An 8,642-nucleotide genomic window follows, 5' to 3' on the forward strand; every position below is an offset into this window, starting at 1 on the left:
ATATTGAGGAAGTGGATATTGTTAAGAACTATTGTAGTTAGTTGCCATCAAGATGGCTGTGACTCAGGGTGACCCCCCGTACAACAGAAGAAAGTGTTGCCTGGTCCTGCACCATCTTCATAATGGTTGGTATATTCGAGTCCCTTGTCGCAGTCACTGTATTTTGAGTGACTTTCAACCCAGAGGGTCATCATCTTCCAGCACTATGTCGGACAATATTCTGTTGTGAGCTCTAGGGCTTTCATTGGCTAATTGTCAGTAGACCTGCAAGCCTTTCTTCCACCACCCATGTCAGTCTGTCATAGTGCAGTGGCTTGTGTGTTGTGGGTTGTTATGATGCTAGAAGCTATGCCACCAGTGTTTCAAATACCAGCAGAGTCACCCATGGTGGACAGATTTCAGAGGAGCTTCCAGACTAAGACAGAGTAGGAAGAAAGCCATAAGCATAACTGCAATTGGAAGTCTAGAGGAATTGGAAACATATTTATTCCAAGAATAAAAATTGGTTGATACTGCTACACATATTGCAGACCAGATGCTGTTGCATAAAACTGATTCCATCTTTTTAGACAAGACTCATCTCTCCTCAGGCAGTATGCTATTTACTTCATTTAAATATACCCCTTTTTTTTTTTTTATCAAGATGTACTGAATGAAGTATTTTTTCATTTACCAAGGTAAAATCTGAGGTATTGAACAAAATCTATATCTGTAATTAGTTTTTGAGGTCCAGGCTAACCATATTGGTGAAGACCTGAAAATAAACATATTTCCAAAGCATCCAATATTTACCCCTGACCATTGGCCAGTTTGGCAAAGGATTAGAAGTTAATTTTATGGTAAACCTAACACCTGTTGCTGTCAAGTCGATTCTGACTCTTAGAACTGCAACCTAGGGTTTCCAAGGAGCAGCTGGTAGATTCGAACTGCTGACCTTTTGGTTAGCAGCTAAGCTCTTAATCACTGTGCCACCAGGGCTCTGAATGCAAATTAAAAAGTTATTATTATGAGGATATTCTTAATAATTCCTTAATTTAGAAAAGGAGGTAAACCATTGGCAATATTTAACAAGTACTAACTAGTTAACTAGCCATCTCACTAGTATTAATATCAAATTACTTGTAACATGAGCTTTTTTCCAAAATAGACCTCCTTCTTTCTTCCATTCTCATCATTCCTCTCAAATTAAAGAGTCTATGGTTCCATGGTGGTACGTGGTTAAGAGCTTGCCTGCTAACCAAAAAGTCAGTAGTTCAAATCCACCAGCTGCTACTTGGAAATCCTATGGGGCAGTTCTACTCTGTCCTATAGGGTCACTATGAATCAGAATCAACTCGACGGAAGCAGGTTTGGTTATGTTTAGTTTTTTAATAGAGAACATGTACTAAATACAATTACTTACTATTTATTAATGAGGTTCAAAATATACTGACGATTTAATTTCTTAGTATAATCTTTGTTCTCTCATAAAATGAAACAGAAAAAGTATTACCTACAAGAAACTCCATACCTTGATTATGTTCTTGTCGTAAACTTCACCTGATCCTCTCTTTATGGTTAGAGTTAATAGGAGATGATGTCTTTGTAGGATCCCCTACTTGGATTTTGTAGGGATTAAGGCATAAAGGGAATCTCTGGCTGGTACAAATGGTTAAGTGATTGACTACTAGATGAAAGGACGGTAGTTGGAACCCACCAGAGGCTCCTTGGAAGACAACCCTGTTGATTTACTTCCAAAAAGTCACAGCTTTGAAAACCCTATGGAGCAGTTCTACTCTGCACCCATGGAATTACCAAGAGTCAGAATCGACTCAACAGCAACTAACAACAACAAGACGTAAAGAGTGGTCCAACAACAGCCCCCCATTTCCCAGGCCCAAACCAAAAACCAAATCTGTTGGTGTCGAGTCAATTCCTACTCATAGTGACCCTATAGAACAGAGTAGAACAGCCACAAGGCTGTAATCTTTATGGAAACAGACCTTCTGGTTAGCAGCTGAGCACTTAACCACTGCACCACCAGGGCTCTTTCCCCAAACCCAGGAGGAATTAAAAGAATGACTCAGAAAAACTATGATTTACCTACATAGTATCACAAACTAAAAAAAAATCATATCTTTGTGCTTTCCCATGATTTCTTCTTTCATAATATTTTTCTAGTGGTACCAAATATGAAACAGCTTGACCTTATGTTATACTTTAGAGGATTAGTAGAGAGTACTAATGCCTTTTTCTTAAGTAGAAAAGCAAACAACAGAAATATGATTCCTTCTATTACATAAGAGATATAATATTGTATATAAATGTACTTTTGTATTTAAACATTCAATTTCATCTGTATACAACATTTTCCATTAAATAAAACCAAAAAAACAAACCGATTTCCATCGAGTCAATTCTGACTCATAGAAGCCCTATAGGACAAAGAACTACCCCACAGAGTTTCCAAGGAGCACCTGGTGGATTCAAACTGCCAAACTTTTCGTTAGCAGCCCTAGCACTTAACCACTACACCACCAGGGTTTCCATTAAATCAGGTAATTAAAAATGAGGTCTTTGAATGCTTCCAATTTATGTAATTCTGAGAGTTTCCTAAATCTACTGTAACTAAGCTCAAGGGGAGAACTTAGAGAACCTGGAAGAATAACTAGGTAACATCTTTTGAATTGTCCCTTTCAGATATCAGATGTTACAAGAGAAAATTTGGAAAATATCAAAGGGCATTTTCTAACACCGAAGAGTATGGAGACACCATTTTTGACCGAAAGGTGGTGTAGCCAGGCACTTGAGAAATTAAGAAAGGGGGTAGAAGCGTTGTCATTCAAGTTGGTGTAAAAACAGCTTGGGGGCAGTGTCTGAACTCTCCAACTTCACAAGGGGAAAGGGGACTCAAGATCAACAGCCCAAGGCTGATTCCCAGGAGGCAGAGGTCAGACATGTCTTCTCTCTTCACCATCTTTACTAATTCTGACACCAGCCATCCCTCCTCACAGCACTCTTTACTGGGTTTGATAATTCATTGCAGGGGCCACACAGAACTCACAGACCATAGTCACAATCATGGGGTTCATTAGGGAAGCAACAGTTACAATTCAGGCTCAGGAACACTCAACAATACAATTCTTTCATCAGGACAGCCTTTTCCCAGCCATGCTCGCAGGTATGCCTCTCCCTGGCCCTAGGCCTATGCCCAAAGGCACTAAGCTTTCTCTCTCTGTGGGCCAGGAAGTTCACTGCTCAGTCTCCTGCTGCTGGGCCTCTCCTCCAGGGTCTCTCCTTCTTTGGTGGTGGACTCCTCCTCTCTGCTCTGGAATTTGCTCTCTTTTAAGTCAAAAATGACCAATCCCCTTGTTAGGCCACAATTATCCTATAGCACAATCACTTGGATGAGAGTTACAAGGCCATGGCTAGAAAGGCCAAAAGCAAAACTAATTAATTGCACCGCAGTTGGCCAGTGAGAAAAGTTTTTCCTTTTTATTGTTGTCAGAAGCTATGGGGTTTAGACTGATATTTTTCCAAAAGAGAAACTTTAAATCTAGGTATGCAAGTAGAAGCAGGCTCTTGGTTGACACTGCAGAATTCTGTATCAATACAGGAGACATAATTTTGACACGAAAAATTTTAAGAATAAGTATAAGCGATTGACTTCCTTGATCATAAAAGAGCTACACTAAGTCCTCTGGAAAATATTTTTCCATAATATTATACCTTGATAAATTAGGTAGGGTGGATCAACAGAGAAATATACAAGAAGTTAGCATGACAAATTGAGCTAGCACTTCGTATCTAGTTCAGGGCCACACCAAAGCGGAAATCAAGGAAAGAACAAGCGGATGAATTAGTGATTTGCTTAATGGAGTTTTTTTACATTTCAATCAATTAAGGAAGAGTAGCTATCAATTCAGAGATATTCATATTCTTGGGCCATAATGCTTTTTCCGGAAATTATTAACCAATAGGTTCTTTTTCTTCTATTTCGAGAAAATAAAGCCAAGTCCTCAGCAGAAGGAGGAAGCTTGTCATCTTTTTGCTCTAATTGGAAGACATAGATCCTATTCTTTTCCGTAATGGTAGAAAGTTAGTTAAACATAAATTGGAAATAAGAGGTAAGGGACTTAGAACACAACAATATATTTTCTACAATTTAGAGTTGGGATTTCAATTAACACAAGACTTTGACAGTGGCACCATGACACAGACATAAGAGAAGCATTAACAACCAGTGACCTGGAAACAGATTACATAGTTTGGTCCCCTGTTTATGGAGTGAGACATGAGGCAATTAATCAGCACTGTAAAAGGACATACATTACTCTTACCTATTTTTAATGAAATAAAAGAGAACAGAGCAAAATCCCTCATAAAAGATACTAGACTAAAAAACTTGACCCTGTAATTTGTGAGAATACATGTGTGCTTCTAAGAGCTGTCCAACAAATTAGTGGTTTATAATTTGAGAGATAAATGGTTCTTCTTTCCCTTCAGAGAGGACAGTAAGCCCCCTAATTATATGAAGAACTGCAGCACAGGAATCTGTGTTTTGTATCATCTATCTTGTAGATTTCAACAGCCAGAGGCTCAGAATTTTGGCAAAGATGACTAGCAAGGACCTAATTAAGTCGGCACCTATTCTCCATCCCTCCCTGGGTTCATAAAATAGCACAGAGGTTCCTCTTCTATACTTTCAGCAGTGGTCTCTTATATAGAGAGATACTCCCAGATAATGCTGGCTGTTCTGGCCTAATTATTAACAGCACTCTCTTTCACTCTCAAAAGGGTCCCACTTTGGACAATAAATTATATGGTCACCCCATCTCTTATCAACCTGCTATACAAGTCACTCTGGCAAAGATTTTCTATGAACACTGAATCTGCCTGTACCCTCGTCATCCTAGGTTTGAAAACATCTTTGGTAATCTAATAAAGACAAACAATTGGGACAGTATACACCATGTGTATGACTATGAGAAAGTCACTTAAACTTTTGGGGCCTCAGTTCCTTCAGATGTAAAACAGGAACATTAAAGTAAATGATGTTTTTAGCAATAAATGTCATCTTGGCTAAAGCCAACCCAGTTGAAGTCCTCAACTATTTTCTTTTAATTCAGCCATATGAACCAGGCTTCTTTATCTGAGAAAAGGTAGCCTTGGTCACTAGATTATGTTTAGGGCTTGAGAGAACCAGAAGGGAAGGTCAGGTGTCCTATCATAGTCTACTCAGGGCCTCTCTTCAGCTCTAATAAACTCAACCATTTGAAGCTGCTATAAATTATTTACCATCTTTTTGAGGTTCAAACAAGCATGTCCTGAGAGCCCTGCTAGCACAGAAAATCCAGATATCCCATTCCAAGTTGTCCCTAAAGTATCTCATTTTGAGCACAACAATGATATTTTCAGTTACCTGAAAGACTTGACTCTCACTTCTGAGAAACACAGGTCCGTAGTAGACCTATGTCGCCCGTTTATGAAAAAAAAAAAAAAATACATATAGGTAGGTGCGTATCTCAATCAAAACAACCTTCTATCATTTACAAATATTCTTTTGTACTCTGCCTTTTCAAAAAAGAATTTGAGTTTGCTTTAATTTCCTCATTGATAGCAACAATCTTGTTAGTTTGCTTATTAATTTTGCTTATGCTCCAATAATTTCTACTAAATTACTAAGGGGAACTGGCAGGTCAGAGGTGGAGAATGAAGTTGAATTGATGTCTTGGAAAGCCAAAATCATGCACAAGCTGTGGGGTGTGGGCGTGAAGGAAGAATTAAGAAAAAGCAGAGAAAATGCTCTACAGAGAAAATGAAACAGATGACAGAGACAAGAAACCGGAAGGCTTGAGATTGAGAAATAGAGGCTTTCTAGTTCTCAGAGGAGATGACTTGGAGTCCTTATTGTACTTTTTTTTTTTTCAATCCCCTCCCTTTATATCCCTTCAAAGGGAACCCTGGTGGCACAGTGGTAAAGTGTTCAGCTGCTAACCAAAAAGTCAGTGGTTCAAACTCACCAGCCATTCTGCAGGAGGAAGATGTGGTAGTCTGCTTCCGTAAAGATTTACAGCCTTGGAAGCCCCGTGGGGCAGTTCTACTTTGTCCTCTGGGCTGCTATGAGTCAGAATTGACTGACGGCAATAGATTTGGTTTGGTTTTTAGTATGTCCTTTCAGTCAACCCTCTTTTCTTTCATAGTCGGAGTAGGTCTCTGGTTTTTGAAACCAAATAATTTCTGGCTAAGATTCCTTTTAAACTTTTTAATATCATTTCAGTCTAGGTGAGTGTATCAGTAAGAGTCCCGTCAGCAAACAGATGGCACACTCCACTTTGAATAATTTGAAGATTTACAAAGCTACTATTTACATAAGTGTGGACAGTAGAGTAACCCAAGGTTAGTAACTATAGAGTGATTACCATACCTGGGCCCAAAAGGACAAGGGAACAGTTACTGGAAATCAAAAGGAAAGAGTCCTGTGCAGAGAATCACTTTTAGAAGAGCAGTTACTTAGGGCAAGGGATGCAGCAAGCCTGAGGTGACCTCACAGGGAGGGAGTCAGGGAAAACATACCCTGACCTTCCTCACTCCCTCCAATGTCCAAATGGGGGCTCCCTATTGGCCAACCCCAACCAGAAGCCAGAGTCAAGGGAGTCTATTGATATTGCCACACAGCTCAGGCTCTCAGAGCAGACAGCCGGGCAGAGAAGTTTGCTTCATTTGCATTTATCTGGTTAAACTTCTCATTGAGGCTTACCAAGAAAGCGTTTAAATCTCCTGGGCTTGCAATCTAATGGGAGAAAGTACTGTCTTTCAGAAAGTTGAAGCTCAGTTTCTGCCTAGTCCAACAAAAACACACCAGAACCCCCGCAGCATCCTCTTGGCCTGAGCAGTGCCTCACCCACGCCTCTTGCCTATGTCAGCCTGGAAGGAGAGGCCTTATGAAGACCAAGCAGTGGGCAGTAATGAGAAGTGGCAGCTGTGATGGTTAATGTTATATGCCAACTTGGCTAGGCCATGATTCCCAGTATTGTGTGATTGTCCTCCATCTTGTGGTGTTGTGTAATTATCCTCCATTTTATGTGTTATAAATCCTGAAGCCTCTATATGCTAACAGGGTAGGATTAGTGTGGGGTGTATCCTGAGTCACACACTTACTAAAAGGCGTTGGTTAAGACACATTCTTACTCAAGTCACACCCTTACTCAAGTATTTGATGTATGGGTAGTTTCCTTGATGGTATGACCTTTGATATACCATTTTGATTTACCATTCTGGCAAAACTTGCTCTTGCTGTGGATCCTACATCTGGCTCATCATCATCTGATCTCCTGTTCTTGGGATTTGAGCCAGCAACCCGCTATCTGCCCTGCCAATTCTGTGATTTACTGCCTTTGCAGCCCCGTGGGCCAGCAACCTGCTATCTCACCTGGAGGTTTGGGATTCATCAGCCCCTGCAACCACATGAGTTAGGAGAAGCCTCCAGCCTGATGCCTGGTCCCTGGATTTGGGACTTGACAGCCTCAACAACCATTTGAGCCATTTCCTTGAGATAAATCTTTATATATGTATGTGTTTATATATATATAGATAGATGTGGAACCCTGGTGGCAAAATGGTTTAAGAGCTTGACTGTTAACCAAAAGGTCAGCAGTTCAAATCCACCAGCCACTTCTTGGAAACCCTATGGGGCAGTTCTACTCTGTCCTATAGGGTCGCCATGGGTAAGAATCAACTCAATGGCAACAGCTTTTCTTTTTTATATACGTATGTACATACACATATATATATACATATATGTAAAAAAATTTTTTTTCTTTATGTATATGCACACATATATGTGTATATGTATATGTGTGTGTGTGTATATATATATATATACATGCTTCATTGGTTTTGCCTCTCTAGAGAACCTAGCCAAAGACAGCAGCTGAGTGTGAAATCCTGCCCCTGGCCGGCAGCAACTGGAAATAAGGCCAAAAATAGCTCAGACACAATCCCAGCTTCAGGACAGGGATGGAAATACTGCTTTCACCTCAAAGCTTCCTTTCAAGCCATTAGAGAATTGTGGAAAGTGTATTGTTGTGTTATTTTTATTCCAAACATCCATTCCCAAAGGAACCCTGAGCCACAGTGCCCTTCTCTGTCACTGAGGAAAACAGGACTATTCCAGTAGGGCTGAGAAAGCTGTGTGAAAGGGGAAAGGAATACGGCAGCTTAACAAGGACGAGGGTCCAAAACAAATCTGCCTGAGAAACACAAAGAGAAAATGCTTGTCTCACTCTCAAAACAGCTTTTGTTTCTTCTTGTGGAAAATAAAGTATCCCTTTTCAATTTTAGGAGTCACTGGGTGATGTAAATGGTTAACGCACTCGGCTGCTAACTGAAAGACTGGCAGTTTGAGTCCGCTCAAAGGGACCTTGGAAGAAGGTCCTGGCGATCTACTTCTGAAAAACCAACCATTGAAAATCCTATGAAGCATAGTTCTACTCTGACGCGCAAGAGGTCACCGTGCGTCAGAATGGACTCTGCAACAACTAGTGGTTTTTATCTTGCTTCAATTTTATCACCAAGACTGGGTAAAACAGATCATCATGTTCTCAGTTCTCAAACTGGTTCTATAAAACCCAGTGTGGCTACCTAATAATCAAATACCCTAT

General features: G+C 40.2%; 1 long non-coding RNA gene across 1 annotated transcript in view; it reads right to left on the reverse strand.

Moving 5' to 3' along the window:
- The window catches only part of LOC135232608 (uncharacterized), a 92,372-nt gene extending 84,821 nt beyond the window's left edge, over positions 1–7,551 (reverse strand). Inside the window, exon 1 of the long non-coding RNA XR_010323171.1 lies at positions 6,003–7,551. This is a non-coding gene — a long non-coding RNA (uncharacterized LOC135232608). The remainder of the gene's footprint in view (positions 1–6,002) is intronic.
- Positions 7,552–8,642: the final 1,091 nt, after the last annotated feature.

The sequence above is a fragment of the Loxodonta africana genome, chromosome 10 (assembly GCF_030014295.1).
Source record: "Loxodonta africana isolate mLoxAfr1 chromosome 10, mLoxAfr1.hap2, whole genome shotgun sequence".
NCBI lineage: Eukaryota > Metazoa > Chordata > Mammalia > Proboscidea > Elephantidae > Loxodonta > Loxodonta africana.